Here is a 13,291-nt window from a genome sequence, read left to right on the forward strand (position 1 = left end):
TTTGGTGACTGTAGCCTTGTAGTATAGTTTGAAGTCAGGTAGCGTGATGCCTCCAGCTTTGTTCTTTTGACTTAGGATTGTCTTGGAGATGCGGGCTCTTTTTTGGTTCCATATGAACTTTAAAGCAGTTTTTTCCAATTCTGTGAAGAAACTCATTGGTAGCTTGATGGGGATGGCATTGAATCTATAAATTACCTTGGGAAATATGGCCATTTTCACGATATTGATTCTTCCTATCCATGAGCATGGTATGTTCTTCCATTTGTTTGTGTCCTCTTTTATTTCACTGAGCAGTGGTTTGTAGTTGTCCTTGAAGAGGTCCTTTACATCCCTTGTAAGTTGGATTCCTAGGTATTTTATTCTCTTTGAAGCAATTGTGAATGGAAGTTCATTCCTGATTTGGCTCTCTGTTTCTCTGTTACTGGTGTATAAGAATGCTTGTGATTTTTGCACATTGATTTTGTATCCTGAGACTTTGCTGAAGTTGCTTATCAGCTTAAGGAGATTTTGGGCTGAGACAATGGGGTTTTCTAAATATACAATCATGTCATCTGCAAAGAGGGACAATTTGACTTCTTCTTTTCCTAACTGAATACCCTTGATTTCTTTCTCTTGCCTAATTGCCCTAGCCAGAACTTCCAACACTATGTTGAATAGGAGTGGTGAGAGAGGGCATCCCTGTCTTGTGCCAGTTTTCAAAGGGAATTTTTCCAGTTTTTGCCCATTCAGTATGATATTGGCTGTGGGTTTGTCATAAATAGCTCTTATTATTTTGAGGTACGTTCCATCAATACCGAATTTATTGAGCGTTTTTAGCATGAAGGGCTGTTGAATTTTGTCAAAAGCCTTTTCTGCATCTATTGAGATAATCATGTGGTTCTTGTCCTTGGTTCTGTTTATATGCTGGATTATGTTGATTGATTTGCGAATGTTGAACCAGCCTTGCATCCCAGGGATGAAGCCCACTTGATCATGGTGGATAAGCTTTTTGATGTGTTGCTGAATCCGGTTTGCCAGTATTTTATTGAGGATTTTTGCATCGATGTTCATCAGGGATATTGGTCTAAAATTCTCCTTTTTTGTTGTGTCTCTGCCAGGCTTTGGTATCAGGATGATGTTGGCCTCATAAAATGAGTTAGGGAGGATTCCCTCTTTTTCTATTGATTGGAATAGTTTCAGAAGGAATGGTACCAACTCCTCCTTGTACCTCTGGTAGAATTCAGCTGTGAATCCATCTGGTCCTGGACTTTTTTTGGTTGGTAGGCTATTAATTATTGCCTCAATTTCAGAGCCTGCTATTGGTCTATTCAGGGATTCAACTTCTTCCTGGTTTAGTCTTGGAAGAGTGTAAGTGTCCAGGAAATTATCCATTTCTTCTAGATTTTCCAGTTTATTTGCGTAGAGGTGTTTATAGTATTCTCTGATGGTAGTTTGTATTTCTGTGGGGTCAGTGGTGATATGCCCTTTATCATTTTTAATTGCGTCGATTTGATTCTTCTCTCTTTTCTTCTTTATTAGTCTTGCTAGTGGTCTGTCAATTTTGTTGATCTTTTCAAAAAACCAACTCCTGGATTGATTTTTTGGAGAGTTTTTTGTGTCTCTATCTCCTTCAGTTCTGCTCTGATCTTAGTTATTTCTAGCCTTCTGCTAGCTTTCGAATGTGTTTGCTGTTGCTTCTCTAGTTCTTTTAATTGTGATGTTAGAGTGTCAATTTTAGATCTTTCCTGCTTTCTCTTGTGGGCATTTAGTGCTATAAATTTCCCTCTACACACTGCTTTAAATGTGTCCCAGAGATTCTGGTATGTTGTATCTTTGTTCTCATTGGTTTCAAAGAACATCTTTATTTCTGCCTTTATTTGGTTATGTACCCAGTAGTCATTCAGGAGCAGGTTGTTCAGTTTCCATGTAGTTGAGCGGTTTTGATTGAGTTTCTTAGTCCTGAGTTCTAGTTTGATTGCACTGTGGTCTGAGAGACAGTTTGTTATAATTTCTGTTCTTGTACATTTGCTGAGGAGTGCTTTACTTCCAATTACGTGGTCGATTTTGGAGTAAGTACGACGTGGTGCTGAGAAGAATGTATATTCTGTTGATTTGGGGTGGAGAGTTCTATAGATGTCTATTAGGTCTGCTTGCTGCAGAGATGAGTTCAATTCCTGGATATCCTTGTTAACTTTCTGTCTCGTTGATCTGTCTAATGTTGACAGTGGAGTGTTGAAGTCTCCCATTATTATTGTATGGGAGTCTAAGTCTCTTTGTAAGTCTCTAAGGACTTGCTTGATGAATCTGGGTGCTCCTGTATTGGGTGCATATATATTTAGGATAGTTAGCTCTTCCTGTTGAATTGATCCCTTTACCATTATGTAATGGCCTTCTTTGTCTCTTTTGATCTTTGATGGTTTAAAGTCTGTTTTATCAGAGACTAGTATTGCAACCCCCGCTTTTTTTTGTTCTCCATTTGCTTGGTAAATCTTCCTCCATCCCTTTATTTTGAGCCTATGTATGTCTCTGCGTGTGAGATGGGTCTCCTGAATACAGCAGACTGATGGGTCTTGACTCTTTATCCAGTTTGCCAATCTGTGTCTTTTAATTGGAGCATTTAGTCCATTTACATTTAAGGTTAAGATTGTTATGTGTGAACTTGATCCTGCCATTATGATATTAACTGGTTATTTTGCTCGTTAGTTGATGCAGTTTCTTCCTAGCCTCGATGGTCTTTACATTTTGGCATGTTTTTGCAATGGCTGGTACCGGTTGTTCCTTTCCATGTTGAGTGCTTCCTTCAGGGTCTCTTGTAAGGCAGGCCTAGTGGTGACAAAATCTCTAAGCATTTGCTTATCTGTAAAGGATTTTATTTCTCCTTCACTTATGAAACTTAGTTTGGCTGGATATGAAATTCTGGGTAGAAAATTCTTTTCTTTAAGAATGTTGAATATTGGCCCCCACTCTCTTCTGGCTTGGAGAGTTTCTGCCGAGAGATCTGCTGTTAGTCTGATGGGCTTCCCTTTGTGGGTAACCCGACCTTTCTCTCTGGCTGCCCTTAAGATTTTTTCCTTCATTTCAACTTTGGTGAATCTGGCAATTATGTGTCTTGGAGTTGCTCTTCTCGAGGAGTATCTTTGTGGCGTTCTCTGTATTTCCTGGATTTGAATGTTGGCCTGCCCTACTAGGTTGGGGAAGTTCTCCTGGATGATATCCTGAAGAGTGTTTTCCAACTTGGTTCCATTTTCCCCCTCACTTTCAGGCACCCCAATCAGACGTAGATTTGGTCTTTTTACATAATCCCATACTTCTTGCAGGCTTTGTTCATTTCTTTTTCTTCTTTTTTCTTTTGGTTTCTCTTCTCGCTTCATTTCATTCATTTGATCCTCAATCGCAGATACTCTTTCTTCCAGTTGATCGAGTCGGTTACTGAAGCTTGTGCATTTGTCACGTATTTCTCGTGTCATGGTTTTCATCTCTTTCGTTTATGACCTTCTCTGCATTAATTACTCTAGCCATCAATTCCTCCACTTTTTTTTCAAGATTTTTAGTTTCTTTACGCTGGGTACGTAATTCCTCCTTTAGCTCTGAGAAATTTGATGGACTGAAGCCTTCTTCTCTCATCTCGTCAAAGTCATTCTCCGTCCAGCTTTGATCCGTTGCTGGCGATGAGCTGCGCTCCTTTGCCGGGGGAGATGCGCTCTTATTTTTGGAATTTCCGCTTTTCTGCCCTGCTTTTTCCCCATCTTTGTGGTTTTATCTGCCTCTGGTCTTTGATGATGGTGATGTACTGATGGGGTTTTGGTGTAGGTGTCCTTCCTGTTTGATAGTTTTCCTTCTAACAGTCAGGACCCTCAGCTGTAGGTCTGTTGGAGATTGTTTGAGGTCCACTCCAGACCCTGTTTGCCTGGGTATCAGCAGCAGAGGCTGCAGAAGATAGAATATTTCTGAACAGCGAGTGTACCTGTCTGATTCTTGCTTTGGAAGCTTCCTCTCAGGGGTGTACTCCACCCTGTGAGGTGTGGGGTGTCAGACTGCCCCTAGTGGGGGATGTCTCCCAGTTAGGCTACTCAGGGGTCAGGGACCCACTTGAGCAGGGAGTCTGTCCCTTCTCAGATCTCAACCTCCGTGTTGGGAGATCCACTGCTCTCTTCAAAGCTGTCAGACAGAGTCGTTTGCGTCTGCAGAGGTTTCGGCTGTGTTTGTTATTGCCCTGTCCCCAGAGGTGGAGTCTACAGAGACAGGCAGGTTTCCTTGAGCTGCTGTGAGCTCCACCCAGTTCGAGCTTCCCAGCAGCTTTGTTTACCTACTTAAGCCTCAGCAATGGCGGGCAGGCACCCCTCCCCCAGCCTCGCTGCTGCCTTGCCGGTAGATCACAGACTGCTGTGCTAGCAATGAGGGAGGCTCCGTGGGTGTGGGACCCTCCCGGCCAGGTGTGGGATATGATCTCCTGGTGTGCCTGTTTGCTTAAAGCGCAGTATTGGGGTGGGAGTTACCCGATTTTCCAGGTGTTGTGTGTCTCAGTTCCCCCGGCTAGGAAAAGGGATTCCCTTCCCCCTTGTGCTTCCCAGGTGAGGCAATGCCTCGCCCTGCTTCAGCTCTCGCTGGTCGGGCTGCAGCAGCTGACCAGCACTGATCGTCCGGCACTCCCCAGTGAGATGAACCCAGTACCTCAGTTGAAAATGCAGAAATCACCAGTCTTCTGTGTCGCTCGCGCTGGGAGTTGGAGACTGGAGCTGTTCCTATTCGGCCATCTTGCTCCGCCCCCCCTCAATTCTTTATTTTAAACCCCACATTCTTTGGTTCAAGCTTTCATATCTAAAAACTATGTATGTTTCCTGTTAGATCATAACTAAAAACCTCCAATTATCAGTTGTTAGTGAAATCTTTTGGGGGTGTATGAGAACCATGGGGAAACATGATTTGGAGCTGCTCAGTCAGCTAGAAGATTATTAGATAAGGATAAATGGTGGGAAGTCTTTAAAGAAATTTGATGTTGAGATGCTAAAGAAATAATCATAATCCATGTTACTTGGGAACCCTCCTGTCACATTTGCACCTCTATCTATTGTGATATGTGTATCTTGTCATCATAAATGTTTGTGCTATGTTGTTAGCAGTCCCATATAGAATGCCTGAACTTCACATTTTAAATTTTCTCTCTCATGAAATATAAGACTAATCAGTATTTAATTACTTTTTGTGAGTCAACCATGTTAAATCTAGCAAATGCAAATTTAAATAACTAGCTGGTTAAATCCTTGTTAAACAGAAAGTTACCAGGGATTCTGATACAAATACTGGTGGGTAAGTCAGCATCTTTCCTCTTCTTCTTTTCCTCTTCTTCTAGAAATCATATTAAAATTCTCCCAGGGACAATAAGTTAGAAAACTTTATTTTCAGAAAAATTCGGAGACATATTTTATCTATAAATTACAAATGCACAGAAGTGTTGAGACTAGACAAAAGCTATGGTGAAGAAATGAAGAGATAATATGCAGGTCAGAGTCCACTCGTGGCAGACTTCAGACAACCCCAGGGAAAATTACATTTCTTGAAAGTGAGACTCACTTTAGATTGCAAATTTTCCCCCCTCATTATAACAATAGATGGAAGTGTATGAGAGCCATGGAAAAACATGATTTGGGATGCTCAATTAGCTAGAAGATAAGGATAAATGGTGGGAAGTTTTAAAAGAAATTTCATGTTGAGATGCTAAAGAAATAATCATAATCCATGTTACCTGGAAACCCTCCTGTCAGGGTGAGAAGGACTAAACACAAGCTGTCAGGGATTCAATTTTATTGAGTAAAGCAGAGGAGAGTTTACAAAGACTTTTAAAAAGCCCTCTTTGGAGGATGGTCTTTGTTTCCCTGGTAGTAAAGAAGGAAAGATCCCTTTGGAGGTGAAGCCTGCAAGACTACAAAAGTGTCCTCCTATAAATAGAAACTTCCTGTATATAACTTCCCAGACATACATAATGTATTAAGGATGAGTAATAAAAAACTGTTACAGTACTAACACAAAGACATTTTAAGAAAAAAGTATAGAAAAGAGCATTATAATTTTAAAACAGACAAAATCCTGCAGAAAGAAACATTTCTAGGAGCAGGTAAAAATTATGAGCATATATCTCACCATGAAATTTTTAAAAGTGTTTTTATAAAAACAACTGCCTGCTTCTATGAAAACAGTCTACACACACTAACGGAACTCAATTTAGGAGTAAGATGGCAAGACAACAAAATATGAGAAACTATAACTTGGCCATATGTAAGAAAGTAGAAAAATATAATCATAGAAAGAAAAACAAAACTGAAGGAAACAAAAAGAATAACATATCCTGGAGGAGACATGTGTATACACACATGCACACAAACCTGGAGGATAAAATGAGATAAACTTGACGGATAAAGTGATACAAGGAGATTAAGTAAAATGGAAATAAAGATTTTTAAAAGGCTAGACAGAAAATGATAAATGCAAAGGACATAACACTTAAAATCAAAACAATGTAATACAAATGTTTTAAGATTTTTTAAGCTTTCCTAAGAAAACACAATGTTGAGTATTCAAATTAAAAGTGAAAACCCTGAAAGCGAATCTTAGTAAAATCAACACAGAATATCTCACATATCCTAGTAAACTTTTTATATTTATAGGAAAAACAATTTTCTGGTTAATTAGCAGAGAGTTCAAGTCACATTTTAGGGAAAAGCATATCAGCCTACCTTCAGATTTCCCTACAGCAATATTAAATGCCAGAATATAATGGGGAGATACTTATCAAAAGGACGTGTGAACCAAGGGTTTTATATTCAGCCAAGACAACCTTCAGGTAAGAAGAGAGAAGATAAAGTGTTTTGGAATTTGCCACAAATCAAGGATAAGTTTTCCTATGAGTTCTTCTTTAATGAAATTATTGAAGAATGAACCTCAGAAAAGTAAGAAAGATTTCAAAAGCTACCAGGAAGGATGAGTGGCATGCATAAATTATATTTAACTTTATAACAAAGAGTAAAATAAATGCAAAGATTACAATGAAGAGAATGGAATGAAAGTGTTATATGCCCTGATACCAAAGAAATGATATAACAAATACATATTTTGCAAGGGGTAAAGAAAGTGGGACCTGCAATAAGCTGTTATCTGTCACTTCTGTAGCTGACTTCATAGTCAAGAGGGTATGAATTGGAGCTGAAAACTGTGTAAGTTTACACATAATTTATAGTACCAAGGTGAATATTAAGAAAAGTGATGAGATAAATTAAAATGGGTGGTTATATGAGAAAGAAAAGCTTGTAAATGTTGTCACCCATTATAATAGAGAAGTAATAACTATAGTCTAAAGACATGTATTGTTAACTGCTTAACAATATATTATAAAAATGTGTCAGCAGATCTCCCGGCACAGCATTTGAGCTCTGCTAAGGGACAGACTGCCTTCTCAAGTGGGTTCCTGACCCTCGTGTCTCATGACTGGTAGACACCTCCCAGTAGGGGTTAACAGACACCTCATACAGGAGAGCTCTGGCTGGTGTCGTGTGGGTGCCCCTCTGGGACAAAGCTTCCAGAGGAAGGACAAGGCAGCAATCTTTGCTATTCCGCAGCCTCCACTGGTGATACCCAGGCAAACAAGATCTGGAGTGAACCTCCAGCAAACTACAGCAGACCTGCAGCAGAGGGGCCTATTAGAAGGAAAACTAACAAATAGAAAGGAATAGCATCGACATCAACAAAAAGGACATCCACTCAGAAACCCCATCTGAAGGTCACCAACATCGAAGGCCAAAGGTGGATAAATCCATGAAGATGAGGAAAAACCCGCACAAAGAGGCTGAAAATTCCCAAAACCAGAATGCCTCTTCTCTTCCAAAGGATCACAACTCCTCACCAGCTAGGGAACAAAACTGAATGGACAATGAGTTTGATGAATTGACAGAAGTAGGCTTCAGAAGGTGGGTAATAACAAACTCCTCCAAGCTAAAGGAGCATGTTATAACCCAATGTAAGAAAGCTAAGACCCTTGAAAACGGGTTAGAGTAATTGCTAACTAGAATAACCAGTTTAGAGAAGAACATAAATGACCTGATGGAGCTGAAAAATACAGCACGAGAAGTTCATGAAGCATACACAAGTATCAATAACAGAATCCATCAAGCAGAAGAAAGGATATCAGATACTGAAGATCAACTTAATGAAATAAGGCATGAAGACAAGATTAGAGAGAGAAGGAATGAATAGGAATGAACAAAGCCTACAAAAAATATGGGACTATGTGAAAAGACCAAATCTACGTTTGATGGGTGTACCTGAAAGTGATGGGTAGAATGGAATCACGTTGGAAAACACCCTTCAGGATATTATCCAGGAGAACTTGCCCAACCTAGCAAGACAGGCCAACATTCAAATACAGAGACCACCACAAAGATACTCCTCGAGAAGATCAATCCCAAGACACATAATTGTCAGATTCACCAAGGCTGAAATTAAGGGGGGGGGGGGACAAACAAATTTAAGGGAAGCCAGAGAGAAAGGCTGGGTTACCCACAAAGGGAAGCCCATCAGACTAACAGTGGATCTCTCTTCAGAAACCCTACAAGCCAGAAGATAGTGGGGGCCAATATTCAACATTATTAACGAATTTCCAACCCAGAATTTCATATCCAGCTAAACTAAGCTTCATAAGCGAAGGAGAAAAAATATCCTTTACAAACAAAAAAAAAAAGAAAAAAAATTGAGATATTTTGTCACCACCAGGCCTGCCTTACAAGAGCTCCTGGAGGAACCACTAAACATGGAAAGGAACAACCAGTACCAACCACTGCAAAAACATGCCAAATGGTAAAAACCATCAACACTATGAGGAAACTGCATCAACTAATGGGCAAAATAACCAGCTAGAATCATAATGTCAGGATCAAATTCAAACATAACAATATTAACCTTAAATATAAATGGGCTAAATGTCCCAATTAAAAGACACATACTGGCAAATTGGATAAAGAGTCAAGACCCTTTGGTATTCAGGAGACCCATCTCATGTGCAAAGACACATATAGGCTTAAAATAAAAGGATGGAGGAGTATTTACCAAACCAATGGAAAGAAAACAAAAAAAAAGCATGAGTTACAATCCTAGTCTCTGATAAAACAGACTTTAAACCAACAAAGGTCAAAAGAAACAAAGAAGGGCATTACATAATGGTAAAAGCATCAAAAATAACAGCTAACTATCCTAAATATATATGCACCCAATACAGGGGCACCAAGATTCATAAAGCATATTCTTAGAGAACTAAAAAGAGATTTAGATTCCTGCACAGTAATAGTGGGAGATTTTGACACCCCACTGTCAATATTAGACAGATCAACAAGACAGAAAATTAACAAAGATACTCAGGACTTGAATTCAGCTCTGGACCAAGTGGACCTATTAGACATCTACAGAACTCTCCACCCCATATCAACAGAATATACATTCTTCTCAGCACCACATCACACTCATTCTAAAATTGACCACATGATTGGAGGTAAAACACTCCTCAGCAAATGCAAAAGAAGGAATATCATAACAAACAGTCTCTCCAACCACAGAGCAATCAAATTAAATATCAGGATTAAGAAACTCACTCAAAACCACACAACTACATGGAAGCTGAACAACCTGCTCCTGAATGACTACTGGGTAAATAACAAAATGAAGGCAGAAATAAAGAAGTTCTCTAAAACCAATGAGAACAAAGACACAACATACCAGAATCTCTGGGACATAGCTAAAGCAGTGTTTAGAGGGAAATTTATAGTACTAAATGCCCGCGGGAGAAAGCAGGAAAGATCTAAAATCAACACCCTAACGTCACAATTAAAAGAACTAGAGAAGAAAGAGAAAACAAATTCAAGAACTAGAAATAACTAAGATCAGAGCAGAACTGAAGTAAAGACATGAAAAACCCTTCAAAAAATCAATGAACCCAGGAGTTGCTTCTTTGAAAAGATCAACAAAATAGACTGCTAGCTAGATTAATAAGGAAGAAAAGAGAGAAGACTCAAATAGACACAATAAAAAATGATAAAGGGGATATCACCACTGACCCCACAGAAATGCAAACTACCATCAGAGAATATTATAAACACTTCTGCTCAAATAAGCTAGAAAACAGAAGAAATGAATGAATTCCTAGACACATACACCCTCCCAAATCTAAACCAGGAAGAAGTCAAATCCCTGAATAGACCAATTAGAAGCTCTGAAATTAAGGCAGTAATTAATAGCCTACCAACCAAAAAACATCCAGGACCGATGGAGTCACAGCCGAATTTTACCACAGGCACAAAGAGAAGCTGCTACCATTCCTTCTGAAACTATTCCAAACAACATAAAAACAGGGACTTCCTCCCTACTCATTGTATGAGGCCAGCATCATCCTGATATCATCCTGATACCAAAACACAACAAAAAAAGAAAGTTTCAGGCCAATATCCCTGATGAACATCAATGTGAAAATCCTTAATAAAATACTCACAAACCGAATCCAGCAGCAAATCAAAAAGCTTATCCACCACAATCAAGTCAGCTTCATCTCTGAGATGCAAGGCTGGTTCAACATATGCAAATGAATAAACGTAATCCATCACATAAACAGAACCTATCACAAAACCCACGATTATCTCAATAGATTCAGAAAAGGGCTTCTATAAAATTCACTCTTTTATGCTAGAAACTCAATAAACTAGGTATTGATGGAATGTATCTCAAAATAATAAGCACTATTTATGAAAAAGCTACAGCCAATATCATACTGAATGGGCAAAAGCTGGAAGCATTCCCTTTGAAAACCAGCATAAGACAAGGATGCCCTCTCTCACCACTCCTATTCAAAATAGTATTGGAAGTTCTGGCCAGGGCAATCAGGCAAGACAAAGAAATAAAGGGTATTCAAATAAGAAGAGTGTAAGTCAAATCATCTCTGTTTGCAGATGACATGATTGTATATTTAGAAAGGCTCATAGTCTCAACCCAAAATCTCCTTAAGCTGAGAAGCAGCTTCAGCAAAGTCTCAGGATACAAAATCAATGTGCAAAAGTCACAAGCATTCCTGTACACCAATAATAGACAGAGCCAAATCGTGAGTGAACTCCCATTCACAATTGCTACAAAGAGAATAAAATACTTTGGAATACAACTTACAAGAGATGTGAAAGACCACTTCAAATAGAACTACAAACCACTGCTGAAGGAAATAACAGAGCACACAAATGGAAAAGCATTCCATGCTCATGGATAGGAAGAATCCATATTGTGAAAATGGCCATACTGCCCAAAGTAATTTATAGATTCAAAGCTATCCCCATCAAGCTACCATTCACTTTCTCCACAGAATTAGAAAAAAATACTTTAAATTTCATATGGAACCAAAAAAGAGCCCACACAGCCAAGACAATTCTAATAAAAGAGAACAAAGCTGGAGGCATCACGCTACCTGACTTCAAACTATACTACAAGGCTACAGTAACCAAAACAGCGTGGTACTGGTAACAAAACAGATATATAGACTAATGGAACAGAACAGAGGTCTCAGAAATAGCACCACACATCTACAGCCATCTAATCTTTGACAAACCTGACAAAAACAAGCAATGGGGAAAAGATTCCCTATTTAATAAATGGTGTTGGGAAAACTGGCTAGCCATATGCAGAAAACTGAATCTGGACCCCTTCCTTACACCTTATGCAAAAATTAACTCAAGATGGATTAAAGACTTAAACATAAGACCTAAAACCATAAAAACCCTAGAAAAAGCTTAGGCAATATCATTCGGGACATAGGCATGGGCAAAGACTTCATGACTAAAATACCAAAAGCAATGGCAACAAAAGGCAAAATTGACAAATGGGATCTAATTAAACTAAAGAGCTTCTGCACAGCAAAAGAAACTATCATCAGAGTGAATAGGCAATGTACAAAATGGGGGAAAATGTTTGCAATCTATCCATCTAACAAAGGGCTAATATCCATGATCCATGAAGAACTTAAATTTACAAGAAAAAAACAACCCCCTCAAAAAGTGGGCAAAGGATATGAACTGACACTTCTCAAAAGAGGACATTTATGCAGCCAACAAACATATGATAAACGGTCATCACTGGTCATTAGAGAAATGCAAATCAAAACCACCATGAGATACCATCTCATGCCAGTTGGAATGGCGATCATTAAAATGTCAGGAAACAACATATGCTGTAGAGGATGTGGAGAAATAGGAACGCTTTTACACTGTTGATGGGAGTGTAAATTAGTTCAACCATTGTGGAAGACAGTATGGCGATTCCCCAAGGATCTAGAACCAGAAATATCATTTGACCCAGCATTCCCATTACTGGCTATATACCCAAAGGATTATAAATCATTCTACTACAAAGACACATGCACACACATGTTTATTGTGGGACTGTTTACAACAGCAAAGACTTGGAACCAACCCAAATGCCCATCAATGATAGATTGGATAAAGAATATGTGTTACATATACACCATGGAATACTATGCAGCCATAAAAAATGATGAGTTCCTGTCCTTTGCAGGAACATGGATGAAGCTGGAAACCATAATTCTTAGCAAACTAACACAAGAACAGAAAACCAAACACCATATGTTCTCACTTATAAGTGGTAGTTGAACAATCAGAACACATGGACACAGGGAGGGGAATTTCACACAATGGGTCCTGGGCTAGGGGCCTAGGGGAGGGATAGCATTAGGAGAAATACCTAACGTAGATGATGGGTTGATGGGTGCAGCAAACCACCATGACACGTGTATACCTATGTAACAAAACTGTACATTCTGCACATGTATCCCACAACTTAAAGTATAATAATAATAAAAAAAGTTTCACATAACTGAAACATCTATTTCTTATTGGCTGCATAACATTTCAGTTTATGAATATCTATGATTCTTTTAAATGAACCTATATTATGTAGGTATTTCCAAAACGTGAATATTATAAGAAATAGCGCTATGAATTTTTAATGTGTTTTTATGTATTTGTTTGATTACTTTTAAAGTTAAGCTCCTAGTAATAGAATTCTTGGGACAATAGGTTGGCAGATTTCGGAGGCTTTTGAAATATATTGCCAAAGTATCTTTTAGAACAATGAATGGTGATTATTTCTCCTGATCCTTGACAACAGTAGGTATCATCATTCTTTTATACCTCTACTAAACTTCTGAGCAAAGAGTACTAATTTATGTTTACATTTTCATTTATTTCATTATTTATAAATAAACATGAATTCACTATATCTT

Source organism: Macaca fascicularis, chromosome 7 (genome assembly GCF_037993035.2).
Source record: "Macaca fascicularis isolate 582-1 chromosome 7, T2T-MFA8v1.1".
NCBI classification, from domain to species: domain Eukaryota; kingdom Metazoa; phylum Chordata; class Mammalia; order Primates; family Cercopithecidae; genus Macaca; species Macaca fascicularis.